The sequence below is a fragment of the Callospermophilus lateralis genome, chromosome 18 (assembly GCF_048772815.1).
Source record: "Callospermophilus lateralis isolate mCalLat2 chromosome 18, mCalLat2.hap1, whole genome shotgun sequence".
NCBI classification, from domain to species: Eukaryota; Metazoa; Chordata; class Mammalia; order Rodentia; family Sciuridae; genus Callospermophilus; species Callospermophilus lateralis.
The window spans coordinates 36,468,170-36,491,607 of record NC_135322.1 but is presented as its reverse complement, the minus strand read 5'-3'; positions in this window follow the sequence as shown (position 1 = coordinate 36,491,607).

Below are 23,438 nucleotides of genomic sequence, written 5' to 3'. Positions count from 1 at the left end.
AAAACAGAGGACACCCAGTTATATTTGACTTTCAGATAAACATGCAATGATTTTGGTATGAATATGTCTCAAATACTGCATGTTAATCCAAAAATCAAATTCAACTGGGTATCGGGTAGGGTATTTTCACTTGTGAAATCTGGTTGGCCCTATGGGGGAAGGTGGGAATGCCAGAACCGGATGTTGGTGTCATCTTGCAAGGGCTCTGAGATTAATTGAGAGAGTGTTAGAGAAGAACGTTGGTCCTATTTTGGTTTTAATTCTCTCGGGACTGATTAAATTATTTGCTAGCTGTTTTCTTTCTTTTGAGGAGTCTGAAACATGATTGTTGGTGAATGTTTAATGAGGATAACGAGGAGTCACTACATTTTAGATGACTTCTAGCAGGGGAACCTCTGACTGAGGTCTCACATTGGGAGGCCATGGGGGGTACAAACAGCATGGATGGGCTCCTTTGGAATGTAGTGTGGTCTAAATGTGCTCAGAGGGCCCAGGACTGTCCTGATTTACAACTGTTGTCCAAGAGCAATTATGAATAGTACTGACTTTCCACTCAAAAGTCTCCTGGTTTTAGATGATAGATGACATTGTCATTCCATGAGGTGGCCAGGGAACCTAGAGAACTAGACTGTACTTTTTATGACTGCAGATGTCACATGACCTCAAGGAGCCGCTCTTGCTTCATTTGTGCATGAGAGGACAGTGAGCAAAACTCTTCACTCTCTTCCCAGCTACGAGACTCCCTTTATGCATGTTTCTAGGCACAGCTAAAGTGAGAGGTCCTTGGTTCTGTCAGTGTTGGAAAGATGTATATTCACTGTGTTTGTTTTCTTTGCTTGTTCATGCCCATAGAGTTATATTAGTTTCCAAAAAAAAAAAAAAAAAAAATCTTTAAAGAGTAAAAACTTCAAATTATTGTTTTTTCCCCCCTTTGGATATAAAGACCAAAATGCTAGATAATGTCTGAAATAAATACAATTTTAGTGACTAACAAATCACAAGTGACCAAACATAACATTGGCTAATTTGACCTTAGCTGTATAAGCAACTTTATTGACTTTTTAAAAAAGTAGATGCAGAAAATGATACCAGAATGTAACATTTTCACCTTTTAACTCCCCTCTCAGAACTAAAGGGCTCTCTGAAACTAGCTTTATGTGAATTCTTTCAGACCTTGTAAATACAAGTCTGCATTTGCATTCATTTATAGTCACACATATCATGGTTTGGATTTGAGGTGTCCCCAAAAGCTCATGTGTGGGATAATGCGAGAAGGTTTAGAAGAGAAATGATTGGGTTATGAGGGCCTTAACCCAATCAGTGAATTGATCCTGTGATAGGAATTACTGAGTGATAATTGAAGACAGGTAAGGTGTGGCTGGAGGAGGTGGCTCAATGGGGGCGTGGCTTTGGGGTATATATTTTGTATCTGGTGAGTGGAGTCTCTTCTTTCTCTGCTTTCTGATCATCATGTGAGCTGCTTCCCTCCACCACACTCTTCCATCATGTTGTTCAGCTTCACCTTGAGACCTGAGGGATTGAGCTGGCTGTCCGTGGACTGAGTCTTCTGAAACTGTGAAGCCCCCAAATAAACTTTTCCTCCTCTAAACAGTTCTTGTCCGATCTTCATGTCACAGCAGCAAAACAGCTGACTAAAACAATACACATGTAATTTTTAAAATGAAAAAAAAATCTATTTTCTATTTTCAGTATATTGCTAAAAATATTTCTCAGCCACCCTTCTCTTTCATCATCTATGAACCCAGCTCATTCTTTTCTTTTACTAGCTTATGGTATTTCACACTGTGGATACATCAGAGTGTATAAAAATAATCCCATATTGTTGGACATTTAGGTTATTTCCAATTATCTGTTATAATGATGCTTCAATGAGTGTTCTATGATCATGCACATCTGTTTTAATGTATATAGGGCTGTATATAGGGCAGATTTCTAGGAAATGAATAAATTTATTTTAATAGTTGTTGACAAATTGTTATTTTGAAAGGCTCTTCTAATTCACATATGAGATTGAGAGCACATTCTGGGAAATTGAAGAGAAATTTTGTTTTGAAGCCATGGAGACAGGTGTCAGTTTATTCTGACATTTAGGTCTGAGTAGACTTTTTTTCCCTTTTCTTTTTCTTTTTCTGGCAATGATTCCTTGACCTGTGCAATTGGATCAAACCAAGACCAAATTAAATCTTACTTATGTAGAAACTTGGTCTCCATGACCTTGCGTTTATCTGGTGGGTGATTTCCTAGGGTAAGCTACAGTTCAGCTCTGAAAGACCCTGATGGGAGAACACTTTTATCCCTCAATCTATAGAAGCTGAATTAGGCTCACTGGGATTAACTGGGACTGAAGGACTTGTTCATCTACTTTAATTATTCTTCCAATGAGAGCTTTTTCCCAGACTGGATTTTGAATCAGAAGAAGAATGGAGGCTGGAAAGAGTGATAGAACAGATCAGTTAAAGATCTTATAGAAAAGGGGCTCAAAAGGGAAAGATCTAGACTAATGTAGGTAGATAAGATTTTATTTTATTTTTTATTTTCTAAGGAGTGTATGTATATATGTATACATATATATGTGTATATATATACACACACACATTTATACACACATTTATGTGTATGTACATCTACCTGTATATACACATATACATATATATGCATCTGTGTATATACATACATAAAATGCACCCATGTAGGCTATATGTGTACATATACATACATATACATGTGTGTGTGTGTGTGTATGTATATATATATATATATATATATATATATATATACATACACACACATATATATACACACCCATGCACAGGTGCATTTTAAAAATTTCAATGCAATTATTTTTCTGAGGCATCATGTCAAAAAGATGGAAAGAAAAATAGTAGTGGCCCCCCTTGTTCTGGAACAAACAAGGCTGTCCTGTACTGAAACTTGCACCAATAAAGCCAAAGTTAACAAAAGGATAAAAGCTGGGAAAATTGAGGGAACTGGCGAGCTGAAGACAAAGGCTGGGCAAAATGGCCATTGTGCCATCATTGTGTTCTCTGCTTCCCTCTAGTGGTCATGTGGGGGAGTTGAGTGTAGAAATGTCTCAAGGTCATCTTTTCCACAGCTAAATTGTACAAGAGGGGAAGTTGGTATTTGGTAGCCCTTAACACTGCCCATCTTGTCAATAGCTTGCCTAATGATGAAAGAACAAATGTTCTCTCAGGAAACATCCAAGCATATGCTGCAATGGTGCTACCTAACAATAGAAAAGAATAAATGGGGGAAGCAGGACGCCTTTACCACTTATTTCAGTGCAACTCTTATAGGTTCACCAATGACGGTTCCCAATTCTGTACCCAGCGTTGGAGACACAGGGAGGAATTAAACATGACTCCTGACTTTGAGGAGATCCCCATGTAGAAGGCAGGATATGGGCAAAACAAGTTAGATTGCAAATTGCCATATAAGAGACATTTGACAAGATGTTTGTTCTTGATAGTAATTCTCAAGTCAGAATGAAATGACTCACTGAGGGTTTTCATTTGTTCCAAAATAGGAAGACATTTCCTTGTTCTGGGTAAAGATGATGGTACAGGGAATGGATAACGTTTTCTTTCTTCTCTCTCTTTTGTAAAACACTGAATTTGGGCTGCTGAGATGGCGCAACGATGACAGCTCAAAGTTTCAGTCTTGGTTTGAAGATGAAAGCCAAACCGTGTACATGAGTTCTTTATTCCTCTGCAAAATAAATTCCTCTGTGAACTACAGGGAAATAAAAGGCTCTACTGAGGGAGACTGCCACACTGAATGGCGGCAGAGTCAAAGATGGCCACCTGCCCCCATCTGTGCAGAGCGCTGCCGGATCCTCCTGAAGGAATCTTTTGTAGACCCCTCCCCATCGTCAGTCCTTAGGAACCCTCTTTATTTAGGCACTTTAGACTTTGCTAAGGAAGACTCTTTCTCAGTTCTTTTTGTGAGCAGTCTTTGTATTGCAATTAGAAGAATGAATCCTTTACTCTTTGCATTAGCCAAGTAGAGATGGCCTGAGGAAGAAGGTGGCATACCAGGGATAGGGCTCCTTTTCCATTATGCAGAGTAATATTAATGTGTGCAGAAGTGTGGAGATTTAGGCGGTTTCTGTCATCTTAAAACTCATTACACCCCAAGTTTTCGGTTCTGTAGATATTTCAAAGAAGTTGAAACAGGTGCATTAAAATAATCATATTCTACAGCTTATGTATACTATTATATTAATAATATGCTGCAATTATTATGACATAATTATATATTACTATTATGTAGTAGTAAGAATAAGAAGTTTTATAGGTGTTCCACATCTGGGATGATGGAACAAAATGGATTTTAACCTGGAATTTATTAGGAGACCAAGGGCTAAACCTCTTGGATACATTGTTTCTTTCTGGTATATCTATTCTGCTCCCATCCAGTCTTTTATCATCCACATTAGATTTTTCTAGGAACAGTCACCCCTGTTCACCCTCTGTCCCTGTGGCTCTAGCGTTTTCAGTTCCTTTGACATGAAAACTATGACTGACCACCTGGAGTTCAACATACTTGGGCTACTGCAGCAAGTTCAGGGAAGGGCACAAAAACCTTGGTCAGGGCAAATGGGACTGTATAGTGGGGTTTCTATTGCAACTATTAGGGAAGAAGCATTCTCTTTCTTCTGGAACAATCAAGAAGAGGGGACATAAATCTGGAGCTGCTGACGTCTTACCCTCATGAAGAGAGAGGTTACCCAAAGTGCAGTCACTCTAGAGGAAAGAAGAGAAATTGACACCAGGGTCTTAGTGACATTGTTTGAACTCCTGGATACAGCCAAACTTGAAGCACCATATATCCATGAATATTTTAGTTATTTGAACCAATTTTAACCATTTTCTTTTTGGCTCATGCTCAAGTCAATGGATCTTGAAGTTTGATGCACGTTGAATCATCTGAGGGGTTTGTTAAAAGGCACATCACTGGTCCCTGACTCTAAGTGGGAGTGGGGCCTGAGAACTTGTATTTTGAATGACTAATTCTCTGGGAGATGCTGATGCCTCTGGTCTGGAAACCATTATTTGAGGACCAATGACTTAGAAGCCTTTTTTGCTTTTTGCTGTTTATAACCCAGACAAACTTGAGTACTACCAGAAGATATTGTCTATATGGCTAAGAATCTTATTTTTAGAAGAATTAATAGAATAAGATCAAAGAATATTTTATCCTAGTCAACAAGCACTTAAAAAAAAATGTCATGGCCAAAGCTTGTGACTCTTGGGACCAATTTGATACTTTAGGAGTTTTTCTACTCTGCTCCTACTCATGCCTGAGCCTTTTTATGGCTAAAGGCAAAGCCAATGGAGTATATGACAAATGAGCAAAAACAGCAGGACTAATACGTGTTTTGTCAAAGACTTAAAACTCATGCATTGAGAAAATGCACATTTTTTTCACTCTGATCCAGTCTGTCAACAAAATGCTTTTCATGAGAAACATCAAAGCCATTTCATCTGCAAATTTCATTTTTTTGAATCCCTTAATCTACACTGTTGACAAAAATTTCTGTCAAGTGCCTCAAACCATTGTATTAACAAATTTTATTTTGTCAATCATGATTTAGCCTGCTTGCAAATGCATTTTGTAATATTCCGCTCCATCCTGCAGGAAGAATACCTAATAGTCAATGCCTCAATCTTAATATTGAAAGCGAGTGAAGAGGGAAAGTAAAAGTAGTGTTGCGCCCACTCATTTAGCACATCTATCCGACGTCCCTGTGCATTTTAAATAAATCCAGGTCATCTGAAGTCTTCCCTGTGTAATGCAAGCCACTGTGAAGGTAAGGAGATTGCAGTTGGTGAAGTCACATGATGATGCTCATGATTTTCCTTTTTGACATCTTATCTGCTAATCAGTCTGTCTGACTTTACCTCCCAGTTGACTCTCTCTGGCTGGTCCTGGTGACTTGCATTACCATTCACAGTTCTTTCTCATTGCAGATATAGGAGGATGGTATGTAGACTTCAGGGTCTTCTGATTCCAGGGTGTCCTCACCCAAATTACCATGCCATTATGATAAGGATGGTCATTGCTGTCTCCCAGAGATGCTATAAGAACATCTGGTTGTTTCTGCTCAAGAGGAAGCTATGGCAGATGATCTCAAGCATGAGATGTCTGTTTTCTGCCTCGCTTATCTCTGAATTCTTGGTGACGGGATGCTAAGAAGGGGTGAAAATGTAGCTGAATTTCCTGATAGCCTCTGACATATGAAATGGCTCAGTTTTCTTAGGTACTATAAAACAAGAAAGTCATCAGCTGAACCCCCCAGTTCCTGGGGACAGTTTGCAGATGGTGATATTTCCTGTAGTGGATTTAGTCACCTTATACTTCGAAAATGAAGGGTGTGCTGGGATAAATTTTGGGCAATCTGAATTCGAGTCTTGACTCAAAATCTTAATAGCTATTTGTCCTTCAGAAGTCACTGGACATCTCTGTCCTTAGACATGTCCCCACCTCCACAATGGTGCTAGCAGAAGGGCTTGCCTTGCAGACATTCTGGAAAGATCAAAGAAGGAGTTTATGTACCAGAGTTTAAGGTGATTGTCAAATGCTAGATAAATGTAAGGTAGTGATGGATGTTGTTTCTGAGGGCTTCTTTCATTTCAATTATCTTAGAGGAGGTTCTAGATTCCTCTCTGTGGTGTAAGCCAATGACTGAGCGGTGCTGTAATTTAGGAACTTTCTGCAGATTTCTTCAGCCTTCCATGTAGTCTGAAAACCCATTCTTAGGTGGTCTGTGGAGCCTGACATATGAAGGAGAAGAGCTCATATATAAAGTGTGTTGGCAAATGTTGCTATATGGATGTCCTGTATTTAACACCTTGGTGTATTGCATGATCATTGCAGGAAACAGAGATGAATTGGTTTGATGCAGGGATAGTTGAGAAGCCCACCCTTGAACAGCCAATGGAACAGAAGCATCACCTGGGTGTCTTAGGGAGGTCGGAGGCCCCACCAAGGCCCAGTATTGCCTTTCCACAATTTTGCTTTTATCCAGTTCTACACAGGGGAAGACTAATTTAATATCTGAGAAATTTCACATCCCAGATTGTGCCTAAGGAAACCAGGAACTATAAACATGACATGGTAGCCAAGTTTGGGTGGCTGACTCTCGCGGAAAACTCCCTGTGTGCAGCATTGAACAGGGCCTCTGAGTTCTGCGTGCTAGTGCACGTTCCTTCTTGACCCCTTTAAGACTCTTCTTCGGGCACAAATGCCCGGTTTCTGCTCTCACTCTTTCCAAACCCTTCATCATCTCCATGGCCACCCAACTTCAGGCTCCTCCACATGACAAGTGATGTGCAGTTAATAATAGATTTCCTGGAGCTCTCAGCCTCAGATTTGCTGCCTACGGCTAAGGGAATCGAGATTGAGTACACAGTTAGGGAGAAACAAATCAATTATAATAAGTGACAAACAAACAAACTCTCGTTTTCTCAGAAGCCAAAGCTAATGGAGTGAGTTACACAGACCAGGGCTTTTCTGGGCTGGTGGAATCATCCTGAGGATGGATGTCCACAGACATTAGGAGGAAAAGGGCCTGGGGCAGCCCAAGGGTAGAGAGAAAAGCAAAGTGGTAGCCTCTGGCTGCGGGTTCTGCACATCCTATTGCACATAATTGGTTCTTTCCCAGGAAACATTTGCACTAACCTTTGACTTCTGGAAGCAGAGACAGGCCCACAAAATAAATGACTATATTGGGTAGTATGACAATCAGGACTTTTTAATCGCAAATGATGGATAATACAGCCCAAACTAGCTTAAAGGAGAAGAAAAGAAAGAAATATGAAAGCGTCTTGGCTTACATATTTTTATGTAAGGGTAAATCTTTCTTTTAGGTGAATCTGTACATAAAAGCTCAAGCCACTACAGATGTGATGTCTTATTTTCATTCTTTTGCTCAGCTTTCTTTTTGTGGTACTCATTTTCAGATGGATTTATTCTCATGGGTGCAAAATGGTTCTTAAGGTCACCTCCTACTAGTTTCAATCCTGGCAAAAAAAGTGTGTGAGTCTTTATTTTTAACATTCCCAGAAACCTTCCTGAGATTGAGTGGGATTGGGTGAATTGGGCCACCAGCTCATCCCAGAAGCAATAATTATGGTTGGCTTTTGCTCAGGTGGTGCACTGTACCCATAAGAGTCTAGAAAGCCTGAAGTGAGACAGGTTGGAGATTCAGTTGAAAATCAGAATTACTAGTGGAAAAGAAGGATCATGCTAAGTGGAAAAATTGCTGTTTAACCTAAAGGCACTTTAGGATATTCAATGCTTGGAAGATGGTTTTAGGGGTTAGGGTCAGTTTCCAGCAATGACTTCCAGAAGCATCATACAGAATTGGCCCAAGTAGGGAATGGGGCCTCCCTTATATTCAGGAAGCTGGAAAACTGAGAGGCTGCTTGCAAAGTATTGGCTCCTGGTCATGCCACCTTTATGTAACCCAGGGACCAAGAAGCCACCATCAGAACCATTGGATCCAGTAAAATAGTGACCACAAATTTAGTGAGTTTCTTCCCTTTGTCTATGTTAAACCTGCTATAGAAAAATCAAATACCATTATGATAAGTCCAGGCAGCAAAAGCAGTAGAAGAGTGATCTCTGCCTCCTGGCCTTCTTCCAGATCTTGTGCATCAATTCACTATTCCTGAATGACATCGTCAACCTAAGAGAGAAGGGTAGCATTTAACTTCCGATGTCTGCAGCCACTAGAAGGAGGATAGAATGGAAGTTGAATGGCTGTCTCTATAACTATGATACCTCCATGCCTCCACAGTTGAGATTTGAATTATCCACAAGGTCCCTCATGGGAAGTTCTTGCTTGATCTTTGCCCCAGATAGACTTATCCAGCTGGGGCAGAACTATAATGCCTCATAAAGGAGAGACATGTATGCTAGACAGTCATTCATAAAAACCTAAATGGAGACAAAAACCAAGGATAGAAATAAGAGGGGAAGATCAAGTCTATGTAGTACCTAGCCAGGGGTTGGCAGCAAACCATGGGGTACAGAACAATCTCACAGGAAGCAGCACTGTGGACTTCTTTGATTATACACCTGTGTTTATTCTGGTTCTGGTGACCCAAACCTGATGCTAACATTGTGTATTTAGAGTTAATGATTCCTTGTTTGGAGGATGCTTATTGGCCATGTTTTAATAACCAGTATTTCTTGTATGGGCCAGACACGGTTCTATGCCTGTCACAGAAAAAAAAATCCCGCTTAAGCTCTCCAGTAGAAACCATTATGCATTCACTCAACAAAGACTTGTTGAATGCATATTGTATAGAGGACCCAGTACAAGGTGCTGGGGTTGCAGCCATAAACAAAGAAGGCAAGGATCCCTGCTCATATGTTTCTTAAGTCCTGGGTAACTATTATTATTCCCATATAGGGACTGGAGAGGAACCTGAGGCAAGAAAAAGGTGACTCACCCTCTCAAGGTCTTTCAGCCAATGAAGGCATGGCCCGTGTTTGAACCCTGACAGTCTGGCTGCAGAGCCTGCGGGTTATGCACCTGCCACCTCTATTCCTCATGGCTTCCTTGGGGGAGGGTGCCAGAGCAGGCCCTTATCTCCTTTTCACTGGTGGGTTGCTAGTAGGTTGCTAGCAGATATGGCCAGGCTCCCAGTAACAGCAAGAAGCACAGGTAGAACTCTGCACGTGTTCAGAGCCATGGTGAAGTCCTCTCAAGGACATGTTCTGCCCCCCAGGGCATGACACATAACTATGTGGGAGCCAGAGGATGAGGATTAGCTCAGGGCTGGCATTAAAAAGATGGCAATGCTCCACACCCTGAGACAACTGCTTTATGGTTCTATCATTCGATCTTCATCACACCGTGAGGTGCCTACATTGGCTGGACCCATTTTGCAGGTGAGAAAATTAGGGAGAAAATCAGATAGAAAATCAGGGAGCCGAGGTCTCAACCAGCTTCCTCAGTTCAAAGTCAGACTTTCTCCTGGCCATAGAGAACCTCTGTCTTTCCCTCATATGCAGAGAAAAGGTTTTGAGAGTTGGAACAGCAAAAGAGTCCTAATGTAAGAATCATTCTGTTCTCATTTGTGTTGTCACAAAACAAGTTCAAATGCACGATCATTTGCCAAAGCCACACCACATTGGGTATGTGTCATTCCAGCACACGAGCTAAGATCAGGTAATACCAAAAAAAAAAAAAAAAAAAAAATTTCCTTTGGCACCATCCCCACACTGCCCCCTGGTTGAGGCCAATTTGGCTTGCCTTGTATCTCTGATTATTTGCAGTCATATTTTAAAAGAATATATTTTTTATTACAGCAATAATTTCCATCATAAGTTAAATAATTTGGCACTCTGCCATTTGCATTAAAGGGAAAAAGCCCTGTACTACTTAAATTGAACAGTTTCATGTCAGCCTCAGGAACTTTTCCAGTGATGTAACCTCTGTGGGCCAGGCCCCTCATCCTTGGATCAGCCTGCAATGTGTAATGTTAAGAGTAGGGCTTCTCAATCTGGGCACTATTGACATTTTGGGCCAGTTAATTTTAAGTTATGGGAAATCTGTACATTGCAATGTTCTGGACATTATATGGCGTCATCCTTGGCTTCCTTCCACTAAATGCCAGTCCTGGCCCCCTAGTTGTGACAAGCAGAGATGTCTAGGGTTGCCAAAGATCCAAGGGGATTAGTGGGATGGTGAAACACTGGGGAAGGGGGATAATATTAGGAGTCAGAGAGACTTGCATTCTGAATATAGTGCAGCTGAATGAACCTGGAACTGACTTCTTGAAGCTTTTAATATGCAATGGAATCAATAATGGTACCCACCTTGTATGGTTGTTGAAAGGATTAGGCTGAAGTCACGTAAGAAATATACAAAACCAGCTTTTGCTTTTTGTTCCCTAAAACCTGTCCATCTTCTCTTTGGACACATAGCCAGTCTATATTTCCAAGCCTCCCTTGCAGTAAAGTGGAATTTACGTGTCTGGGTTCTAGTTAATGGACTTGGTCCATAAACATTTCCCTTAGGTGAGCCTCTAGGATCTTTCCCTCTGTGTTGGCTCTTGTCTTTGACTTCATGGACCAAGTACCTTCTCTACCCTGCTGCTTTTTCTGTAAGAAATAAGCTTTTATTACATTAAGCCACTGCAATGTGAGAATTTATCTATTATAGCAGCCAACATGACACTAACTACTACATGTGCATAACAATACATTTGGCACATAGTAAGTGTCAATAGCTGTTAGATAGTATGATTAATACTAATAACTGGCTTTCTGAACCTGAAAGACAACTAGAGATCAGCTCAGGGAAGAAATAGGAGCTGGATGGATTGACATATATCACAATGCGGTGCTCACCAAGTCATGAAATTTGATGGATGAATCAGCATTGGCTCATTTCAGATGTTCACAAGCAACACTGTGAGCCCCCAGAGCCTCACAAAAACTAGCAGCCTGGGTTCCTCCCACAGAATGGATCTTGCCCCTTGTAAGTGGAATTTAGTTTTGTGAAGTCTGCCCTCACAGGCAAGCACTGTAATTAGTCTATACAGGTATAGACTATGATGTAAGGGGCTCTGGGAAGGCCCTTTGAGTCCTTAAGTTTATTTCTTATCAAAACTAGAAATCCATATTTCTGTGGGGAGCTACATTTGAATAAAGTGCATTGAACAAACCCCAATAAGAGTTTAGGCTAGTAGAATAATAATGAACAGCCCAAGTCCCACAAGGAAGACTTAGTGGCTCTATTCTTTTTTTTCCTTTTTGTCCTCTACCATAATTCTGTCTTCCCTAACATTGAAGATGTAATGAGATTGTAATTCAGAAATACTATAAATGCTTCGCATATTTTCTTTCTGTAACTATCTGTTGCTTACTGATTATGGTAGGTTGAATAATGGCCCCTGAAAGATACCCACAATCTAATTCCTGCAACTTGTGAATATGCTACCATCCATGGTAAAAGGGACTTTGCAGATGTAATTATGTAAAAAAATATGAGGTGGGGAGATTATTTTGGACTATTCAGATACTTTGAATGTAACCACCAGGTCCTAATAAGAAGATGGCAAAAGGATTGGAGCTATATGTGACAATGGAAGCAACAGGTTGGAATGATATGAGGAAGGAGCCATCAGCCAAGGGATGCAGGTGGTCTCCAGAAGCTGAAAAAGGCATGGAAACCTATTCTTCCTCTGGAAACTTCAGAAGGAGCAAGCCCTGACAACCTTTTGAATTCAGCTCAGTTGAACTCATTTTTAGATTTCTAACTTGAAGAGCTGTAAAGTAAGAGGCTTATTAGAAACAAAATCAACGACTCCAGTTTGGGTGAGGAGTCATCAGACAGGTCAGGATTCTCCTGATTGTGACAGAAATCTAACACAAACTGCTTCAGTAAAAAGATGAACTTAATAGCTTTAGTTATACCTCTATTGAAGAACTCAAGTAGCATCATCAAAAAATCATGATTTTTTTTTTCTTCCAGAATTTTCAGGCCAATTGTGAGAAGTATTCCGATTGGTTGGTTTGGAACAACCTTTGGGATGACAGGAATTGTGTAGTAAGATTGGCCAATACTGGGCATACCACAAGGGTCCAGGTTAAGATGGTCAGCTGGTAAATGAGAACCACAATGAGTACAGGTTGGATAATCATTCAAATAAAGTGGAGGCTCTCTTTCCAGAAAAATGAAGAAAAGCACACAGGTAGATTCGCTCCTGGCATAACCACCAGAGTCAGAGAAGGGTTTGAAATGACTCTAGCAAGTTCTAAGTGACTGATTAGAGAAACCCATCATGATTATCCCTCCATTTTCCCTTCATCCCAATTCCTATGTCTGCATCTTGAAAAAAAAAAAAAAAGCCATTGCTGAAAAGGGCAGGGTTTTCTCAGCTCCCAGTTGTGCCACTCATCCAGTGATATTTTGGGCTAAGAACTTCCAAGAATCAACTCCTGGGCACAGCTCTTAGGGCCCTCTTTGCAAAGACTAGCTGGAGTGGATGCAATTAATCATTGTAACTATTTAATTTTCTTTGAGAGAATGTCAGACTTTTACTAAAGAAGCAGCGCTCCTGAGTTCTGGCAGCATTTTATACCTAGAATTAGCTCTCTGCCCCTTTTGCCCTGGCCCTGATCTTTCCTGCACATTAATATAGCTTATTGGGTTCCTGTGGCGTTGACCATGAGAGCCGTCGAGTGAATTTTCTTCCACTGTGGTGCTGGATTAGGATAATGCCAGTGAGAACCTGCTGATTTTCTAAAAATGACTCGAAGAGCATGCATCTGACTCCATTAATCTTTCCTAATTTGTGCCAGCTTGTTACATTCAGGTTTGAAGCTTTTCTCCTTGCCTTGGTATTTAAATGCTCTCTGGTTAAGATCACCTCCCAGGGTGTGTGTTTGGGCTTGTATGCATGTATGTGTGTGGTGGAGTGCTTAGCTAATCTTCCAGCTAGGTAAGGAAGCTAGACCTCTTGCTCCTCGGCCCATGGAAAGGAGACATACTGCACTGGGAATGGGGTGAGAATGTGGATCAGGTGCTGCTGGGACACACTAGGCTCCCCGACGAGCATGCTTCAGGTGTGCGCAGGCTGGGCCTTGGGAAAGGTCTGCTCTTCTCTCTGTGTAACTTGCCCTTGTGGCTCCACATGGTCCACACCCTACCCATGGTGTGGAAGGCGCTAGTTAGTGTTAAGCAGAAAAGCCTGCTTCTCAGTGAGGAAAGTTCTGGGGAACATTGTTCTTAACCAAGGGGCCCACTTCTTCTTGAGGAACTTTCCAGAGACTGTTTTTTTGCTCATCTGCGCTAGAGATCTTCAAGAGGATAAAGTATGTGTCATTTCTCAAACTTACAGCAGATCTGCTGTTGTAAGATGAGCTTCATGGCCGCTTCACTGGCTCATTTCGCAGGCATTTATCTGGTGCCTCGCCTGGACTGGGCTTTCTTATGGATGAACACAGGATGCACCACCTTGAGATCAGGCTCATCTCTATATATCCCAGCAGTAGCATTTCAGGGAATGCTTTATGGTAAAGGTGTCTATAGCCCATTGTATTTGCCTTGGAATAATAGGTTTCTGTTGGGTTTATTTCTTTATCTTTTTGTTCTTAATAACAGATTTATAGATTAAAATGAAGCAATTTGAAAGACAGAATAACAGGTAGTATTTAATGTCATAGTATACACCCTTTAGGAAGAAGAGTCTTCTGTTTCATGGCCTTTTGTATTCTTGTGGGATGTAATACATATTTACTTAAAAAATAAATATATATAATTATATAAACATAGTATTTCTATATAATATAAATATGTAATACTTATATGTAATAATATTTAATTTATATATTTACTGAAGAGTTTTATATACATATATTACTTTTAAGCTCCTTGCATTTTGGGATCATGGCCTATTTTATTTCTACTTTATTTCTCCCTTTTCACTAGCTAACCAATTTTAATCAGATAATTTTTGGATTTTATAATGAGAAAAGGAAAGAACAAGAGTGAGGCTGGCTTTAAGTATTGCAGATCCCTGACCTCAAGCACCCTGAAGTCAGTCTAGCATCATGTCTCTGTCCTTCTTACACACACATGCGTGCGTGAACATATCCACATGTCCCCTCTTCTGTCACTTCATTTGCTTTTCCTGTAGTCACTCTCCTCTACCTGCTGGGGGTTAGAAAGAACACTGTGACAGCCCCAGGACTCTCGTCTTCCAGCCACCTGACCACAGACTAAAGAGAAATCTGATCCTGGTCGCCAGTGAGACAGTCTCAGAGCAGGGTGGTGGTCAGACCAAGTTCTTGCTGTGTGTTAGTGAGCTTTTCATTCACTGGGACAGATATGAGGAAAACAACTTGAAGGAGGAAAGATTTATTCTGGGTGTTTGCTTCAGTACACAATCAACTCTGGCTCCATTGCTTTGGGCCCGAGGTGAGGCAGAACATCATGGCGGAAGGGTACGGCCCAGGAAAGATGCTCAGGTCATGGCAGCTTGGGAGAGATAGAGGTAGAGGTAGAGATAGAGACAGAGAGGAAGGTGTGGGAGAAGGGAGGGGGAAAGAGAGAGAGGGGGGAGGGGGAGGGAGGGAGGGGAAGGAAGGAAGGGAGGGAGGAAGAAAGGAAGAAAGGAAGGAAGAAAGAAAAAGGGTCTGAAGACGAGAAATACGCTCCCAGGGCGGGCCTCCATGACCTTCCTCCTCTTACCTCCTACAGTTTCCACACTTCCCAGTAGCCCAGTTGGCTGCCAATGGATTAACCCGCTGATGAGGTTAACACTCTCATGATCTGATCATTTCCCAAAAGCTCCACCTCTGAATATTGTTGCCGTGGAGACCAAGCCTTCAACACATGAGTCTTTGTGAGACACTTCATATCCAAACCATAACTTGAACCCACTCCAGGCCATTTCCGTGAGCATAGATGTAGGCCACGCTGGGATGATCTGCTGCCCAAGATCATGGCCTTGGCACCTATTCTCTTACCAAAAGGAAAATATGCAGAACACGGTCAAAATAACTTTCCCTTCAGTTCCACAACCACCCCCTAGAGCATTGAGAAGATTAGAGACACTGAGTAAGTAATGGGTGGGTAAAATAAAAGATGCCAGGATGTGGGATTTTGTGTAATTGAATAATATGTTTCTCCCATCTGATTATAGTCTTGCCACATCATAGGTGTTCAACAAAAGTTTGCATGAGAGGGAAGGTATCTTTTTTGGTTTAACATTATACAAAATTTTGTTGCCTTTATCTCATTTTGTTTGGAAAACTTTCATCTTAATATCTTTATGAGAGTTTGCATTTTACAAATTTTAAAGTGATTTTGGGGAGGGGTGATTTCTGACAAGTTTCTACTCCCCGCAAAGGTTCTCCCTTCTCATTCTCTAGTGCTGAAAGTGCGTTCTCTTTCTCATTAGACTCCTGGCTTTCTGGGTGTTTGATTCTTCACTCCTTGTCCTTATAAAGATAGCCGACCTCCACTTTATCACTCCCCTTAATGAGGTTCCACACAGAGATGCAGGTCTGCATGCACTCTCCTAATTGCAGCCCAAGAAGCTTCGTGTCATTTTATAGGCTGATGCCACATATAAGTAAGGAGGGCGGGGTGGTGGCTAAATAGTGACCTTGGGCTGGAGAATTAGAGCCAAGGCTCTGTGGACTTCTCCTTTCTCTTTCTGTCTCCTGAAATTCAACTCAGTATGCTCTCAATTCTAATGGCTGTCTTATTAGGAAAGATGGAACTGAACACCTGCACGGAGGGGGCTGTCTAAACATATGGCCTCTGCCTCCAGCACAGGGACCATTCTGTCTGTTCTCTGCTACTTTTTTAAACCAAAGAGAGGATTCAGCAAGGTTGAAACAGAGAACAAAAGTACAGCTGTCATTCTCATAATAGATAATATATTTTGAGCATTCATTACCTGTCAGGCATTGTATTAGGGACTTTACAGATACAACCTGTCCATTCTTTAAATCAGCCATTTTGAGTGTTATTGTTTCTATCTTATTTTTAAATTTTTGTTTGTTTGTTTGTTTGTGGTAATGGATATTGAACTCAGCGGTGCTAAACTACAGACTCAGCCCTTTTGAGACAGGGTCTCCGTAAGTTTCCCAGTCTGGCCTCAAACTTGGCAATCTTCCTGCCTCAGCCTCCAGATACTGGGATTGTGGTGTGCACCACAGTATGTGGCTGTTCCTGTTTTAGAGTTGAAGAAGCTGAGGCTCGGAAAAGGTAGAGTGAAGGGACTTGCTTAAAGTCCTATAATAAAGGTCAGACCTATTTAAGCACAGGCAGTTTGATTCGGAGCCCCTTCTACTCCCTTCACCCCTTCTACCACATACTGGCATCCTATTTGCATGTAAATGAGAAGGGAGGAGGCATTTGTGCTACTCAGTGCACTTGACAGCACCCCAGGTGAGGGCTAGAAGACTCAGGTGCTGGCCTGATGGGCTCAATTTGCTGCAAAAGAAACCAAGATTGAGAAAGGAAAGTGGCAGATCTGGAATTTTAACTCCGAGGACCCTGTGCTCATTCCCTATTCATGAACCCCAATGAGGAGTGGTACTCAAAGTGTAACCCTTTGACCAGGTATCTGAAAACCAGCTCCAGTGATTGGTGAGGTTGCACATTCTGTGGACCCCTGCTTGAGACATAGGGAACATCATACAACTTCTATAGGGTCTCTGGGGAATACTCATGCACTCTAGAGTTTGTGCAAGGGAGTTGGAGCATTCTGTGGTCAGTATTTTGAGATGCATATAGGATGATCCATCTGGAGGCAGCTGTGGCTTGGAGGAATAGAACTGGAGGTTCTGATGATGCATACAGTCTGACTCATTTCCATCCATAAGCCTCAGTTTCTTCAACTGCAAAATGAGCATCTGGCATCCACTTACATTATTGATAAAATCACATGGGTGAAACATAGTTTGTGAGCTGAAAAGTAGCTCTGTGCAGAAGTTAGTTGTTGTGGCATACAGGAGGCTCTTGTATGGAATTTGTATGGATCCTGCTTCTATCCTCAGAGGCCATGTGTGGGGATGAATCTCATGACTCATGTGTTTTCTTGTCATTCAGTTCTCAGAGGTGGGAGAAATCCCAAGCACAGGTGGTGGTGAGCCCAGATAGTTGATGGGTGGTTGATGGAACCTACAGTGGTCTTGTTACCAGCTGGACTTTCTTCCTTCCTCCTGCCATCTCCATGTGGGTAGCTGTGGGCTACTTGCTCTCCTCCTCACCCTCCTATTCCTCTGTCCCTTTGCACGCTGGTCCCTTACCATCTATCTCCATTATCTTCCTATAGTAGAAGTTTAGATCACAGAAGGGCAGAGCCAGAAGAGGCTATTGGAATAGTCAAGAGGTAAAATTCCCAATTTCTCCAGCATTTCTCAAAGCCTGGTTCACAAACTATAGGTGATACTTGGAATTCATTTAAGTGGCAAAAGGCATGCACTCTCTCTTTCATTTTAGTGGTGATGTATTTATGTGAACACACATTGGAAAAGAACTTTAGTTTTTTATTCATGGTAAAGAGATAAAATTTCCTTTTAAATATTCCCATAAAAATCATAACACAAAAGTTAAACACAAACACTGTGAAGACAGTGTGACATTCTGATGTGTGATACATTTTAATTCTCCTAATTAACAAAAGAAGTAATTTGGGCCTAAGAGGGTGATGACTGCATCCAAGTCCTGAGCTAGGATGAACATTAGGTCTGGGGCTCCTCTCCCAGGACTTTGCTCATCAGTTCAATGTCAACTTCAGGCATTAAGTCAAATGTGATCCAAAAAGTAGACCAAATCCCTGCAGAGTGCTCCCTAAGATCGCCTAAAATACACATTGAGAGATGATCCCTTTCTCATTTGCTTTGGTTCTGTGTTTGTGGATGATCCCTAGTGAAAAGCAAGCCAAATCCCCAGCACCAGCTGGAATTCCACTGCGCACCTGCCACAAGGGGTAGGGCAGGGGTGGATTTACCAATGAAATCTGCTCTCTCTGAAGAGCAGGGACTTAGAATGGTGGCCAGGACCATCACTAACCTGTCTTCCAGGGTTCTAAACTGAAGCAGAGGCATTTCAGGGGCCTCTGTGGCTAAGGTGCATGTGTGGGCAGGTGGACTTTGCCCCACCCTGCACCCTCTTTAATTTTACATAGTTCATAATTCAGAGTTCACATAGGTTTCCACTTTAATGGGGTGGGGGGAGGAATGGAGTTTGATAGGAAAGGCTGGGAAATTGTTGGTATGGTAGAAGAAGCACAGACACTGGGGAAAGATGGTTCTGACATTGGATCCTGGCTTTGCTGTACATCATCAGTGAGATTGGGTGTGAATTGACTTACCTTTGTGAATCTCAATTTTCTCAACTCTGTTTTCTTACGGTTTATTGTGAGTCATAAGTGAAATGACATACAAGAAAGCACCCTACATCCTTCCTGGCCCATAGTAGATGCAGAAGGAATTTCTGTTCTTCGTCACCATCATCACCACCACCACCACCACCATAGTTGTCATCATCATCATCATGATGTCACCTCTCTTCAGCTTATTTTTGTTAAAACTCTAAGCTAGAATTATATACTATTTTAGAATGCCTACAGTAGTTTGAATATGTCCCTTAGATTCATGAGTTACAAAATCTCAGGAAAAGCACAGGTATAAACCCAGGCAGTGACCTGGGGCACATATGTGTGCGTGCGTGTGTGTGCATGTGTGTGTGTGTGTGTGTGTGTGTATCCATCTACATACACATAATATATACATATATATTCATACACATACATATATTGGGGTGTACTAGGAATTGAATCCAGGGGCTTTACCAATGAGCTAAATCCTAGCCTTTTTATTTTTTATTTTGAGACAGGGTCTTGCTGAGCTGCTGAGACTGATCTCAAACTTAGGGCCCTCCTGAGTAGCTAGAACTGCAGGCACATGCCATTAAGCCCTGTTGGGGAGTGTCTATTAACACAGGGTGCAGAGGAAATTTCCATGGTGCTCATCTTATCAACCAGTCCTCCAGAATTTGCTTTCTCCCCATTGTCTGTTTTGGGGAAAGAAAAATAAATTTACTCAGGCTACTTATAGATTCAAGAGACTATTCATAATGGCCTATTTTATTTTTTTGAATGAATTCCTGAGGAATCAGTTCCTGAGCCTGCAGTGCTGGGGGATGCTGTAGTGGTAATGGATTATCTGAAGTGACTCCTGTCTCCATCCTTCCTGTTCTGTCTTCTCATCCTTCAGCACTAACACTCCATTCTGGCCCAATTAGAAACACACAATGACTCATGTTTATGAAGTGTGTTTTGAACTTTAAGTCGCCTCTTCATATTCTTAAATCATTGCATTTAAGTCTAATTCAATAAGATTCTGTATTTCCTTTCACTGTAATCTGTGAGCTGCTTTTGCCTACCTGTTGCTAGGACAACCAGTGCCTGATCTGGCTTTCGCTTGTTGTCCAGGAGGAGGCTGTGTTAATTAACTCCCTGAAATTGCAGGCCAGGTAATCAATACCAAATGTATGGACTTGGCTGGAATGTTTTAATTAAATTTACAGTCATTTTATTTGCAGCTTCTTCTGCAATCTGCACAGTGGGCAATTGATTTTTATTTCAGATACAATGGCCTATTCTGTAGCCACGTCTTCCCTTCTCCTATGTGCCTTTCTCCATCAGCTGAACTGGTGTTAACTGAAGAATAGCCAATGCAAATTGTTAGCTAAAATAATTATAAAAGAAGAGATCAACCTTAAAATACCAGGAGGGTTGAGCTTTTGCCAGTTGAAGCACCCTCTGACTGGCTGGATAATGTGTGAGAAATAATCCAGAAGATAGGGATCAGTGAGATCCCATGGAAAATATCCCCTGATAAGGGGAAGAAATACCCAAATCACATGCTGCAACCTCCTTTGTGTTACTGAAAATAAAATATGCAAACAATCACCTTCCACCACCAATGTCTTGGTAAAGTTGTGTTTTACAGTATTGAGCTATGCACCTCTTAGGAGAAACTTCCCTACATTCTTTAAGTATAGTTGATAAACGTTTGAGCTCCCATGACAGTTAAAACTCACACAGCAATGCCACCAATTCAAGTGTATCAACTTTTCTTTATATCTAAAAGAGAGGTGATGGATCAAACCCACCTCATAAATTGTTATAGGATTAAATAAAATCAAACACATAATAGGATATATTAGAACTTGAGTTAGAAAGTCTAGGTTTGGGGTCCAGCTGTGACACTTGCTCTTTCAATGACTTTAGGCAAAGTGTTTAGCTTTGAAGGGTCTCAGGCTTCTCACTTGTCAAATGGACATCTTGCTCCCTGTATTGTAGAGTTATCCTGGGGATCCCGTGAAATAATGTACCTAAGGCATTGGACCTCAGTGCCTGGCACAGGCATTACCTGAGGTCTTCTTGAGTTTATGTTCCAGCACACTACTGGGGGAGTTCTTGAGTTCTGGGTAGCTGGATGGCTTTAGCCAAGAAGTTCCCTTGGGGTATAAGGGACAACCTGTAACAATTAGTTGGTGTTATAATTTAAATGTTACATATAGGGTTAGTCCCTAATGCATCAGTGTTAGATGTGGGGGTCTTCAGGAAGATTATTGGATCATGAGCTCTAACCCCATCAGTGTATTAACCCATTTATGGGTTCATAACTTGATGACACTGAGAGGTGATAAAAACCACAGGAGGTGGGGCCTAATTTGAGAAAGTGGGTCAATGGGGAAATGCTCTGGAAAAATCCATCTGTCCCCAGCCCCTTTTTCTCTTCCCTATACCCATGAGGTAAGCAGCTATACTCTAACTCTCTCTACCACATCTCTCTTTCTCACTACAGGACATAGCACAGGAGCAAGTCTATCATGGACTGGAAGCTTGAAACTTAATTTTTTTTCAGGTGTTTTGTTACAGTGATGAAAAACTGACAAAACAGAAAACTGTGCTCAGATGTGGAGTTCTTGCTGTTACTATTCCTGTCCATGTGGTTCAGAAACATTTGGAACTGGTTTGTGGGAGATGTTTGGAAAAGTTTGGAGATGTAATCTAGAGAAGCCCTAGGATTTTATAAGCATAACTTTGTAGACAATTCTTGTCTGAGCTTAGAAGACCAGAATGTTGACAGACCTCAGTCAGTAAAGACTATGCTCATGAGGTTCAGATTGGAATGGGTATTTGATTAGGAATAGGACTAGAAGCCATTCGTATTATGTTCTGACAAAAAAGACTTGGTCCTTGCCCTGAGACTTTGTGTAAGGCTGAGTTTAAAGGTGATAAACTAATTATCTGGCAGGGGAAATTTCAAGACAACACATAATTCAGGCAGTATCATGGATATTGCTGGAGGCTTTTAGTCAGGTTTGTAATAAGAATAATAAGCAAGAAGCAGAGCAGAAAAAACATGGGAAACTTGCAATTTGGCCATAAAAGTGCATGTAAAATTGGGGCCAAGGAAGATATGGCTGCTGAAAAGAGTAGAACCACTAAAGGGAAGCCTAGTAGTTTGCATGAAGACAATATGAAATATGCCTTGAGGTCCACCTCAGGAATTGGCAGAACCCATCCACTGCAGACCCAATGGTATAAATGTGTAAACTCATTTGAAAGACTTTGTTTTGAGAAAAGAGCACAGGAGAGCTCTGCTCCCATAGGATCACCTAGGAAGTTGTTTCCCCAGGAGTCCTTTTAATATGTTCAGCCACTTAGTCACTAAGAGACCATTGTAGCTACATTAAAGCAAACCCAACTATTGCTTCACTGAAGACAGACCTTGGTTTTGTAGTTTTGGTTTTGGCTAAGCAGTTTCCTTGGGGAATTCTAGAGTTATGGGGTCATGGAGATTTCAAGGAAAGTCTGGTAGGATAGGTGGTATGTAACAGGGTCAGAATACCATGGCAGTCCCTGAGAGGGTGGTATGTGAAGCTGTGAGAGTGAAGCCAAAGCTGTAATGGACACCTTGGAAAGTTAGAGATGATAGGAATATGAAATATCTGCTGAAGAAAGGGGTAGGCAGGAGACAAAGTCAGCCCAAGAGATAGGATATGTGGGCTGCAACCAGCAAAACCATAGTGAAAGGGCTGCTCAAAAACTCTGGAGAACAATCCTCACCATCACATTCTTCAGATGTCAGACATGGAGCTTCAGGACTTAATGATTTCCCAACTGAGTTTGGGTCTTGCTTTGGTCTCATTTCTTCTTTCTATGTCCCTATTCCTCACATGTGTAGGGAAATGTTTACTCTATGTATTTCCCACCATTGAATATTGGAAGTATGTAACTTGCTTCTTGATTTTTACAGGTGTTTCACAACCAAGAGTTGCCTTGAGTCTTAGAGGAGACTTTGGACCTTGACTTTTGAGCAATACTGGAACTGTTAAGACTATTGAATTCTTGGAGACAGACTGAATGTGTTTTGCATTGTGAGATGGATATCAGCCTTTGGGATGCAGGGTCAAACTGTAATAGTTCAGATCTGGAATGTCTCCCAAAGATTCATGTGTTGAATGTTTCCAATGTAGTAATGTTCACAGGTGGGACTTTTGGGAAGTGATTGGATCATGATGGCCACAACTTCATCAGTGGCTTATTCATTAATGACATTATAATTTGATGCTATTATTGGGAAGTGATAGAAACTGTAGGAGGTAAAGCCTAGTTGGAGGAAGTGGCCACTGGGCATATGCCTTGGAAAGGTGTATCTTGTCGCAGGCAAATTCCCTTCTCTGTTTATGCTTCCTAGCAACAAGGAGGCGAACCCCTTTGTTCTGTCATATACTTCCACCATGATGTTTTACCTCACCTAAGGTCCAAAGCAATGGAACCAGCAGATCATGGACTAAAACCTCTGAAACTATGAACTAAAATAAATCCTTCCTCCTTTAA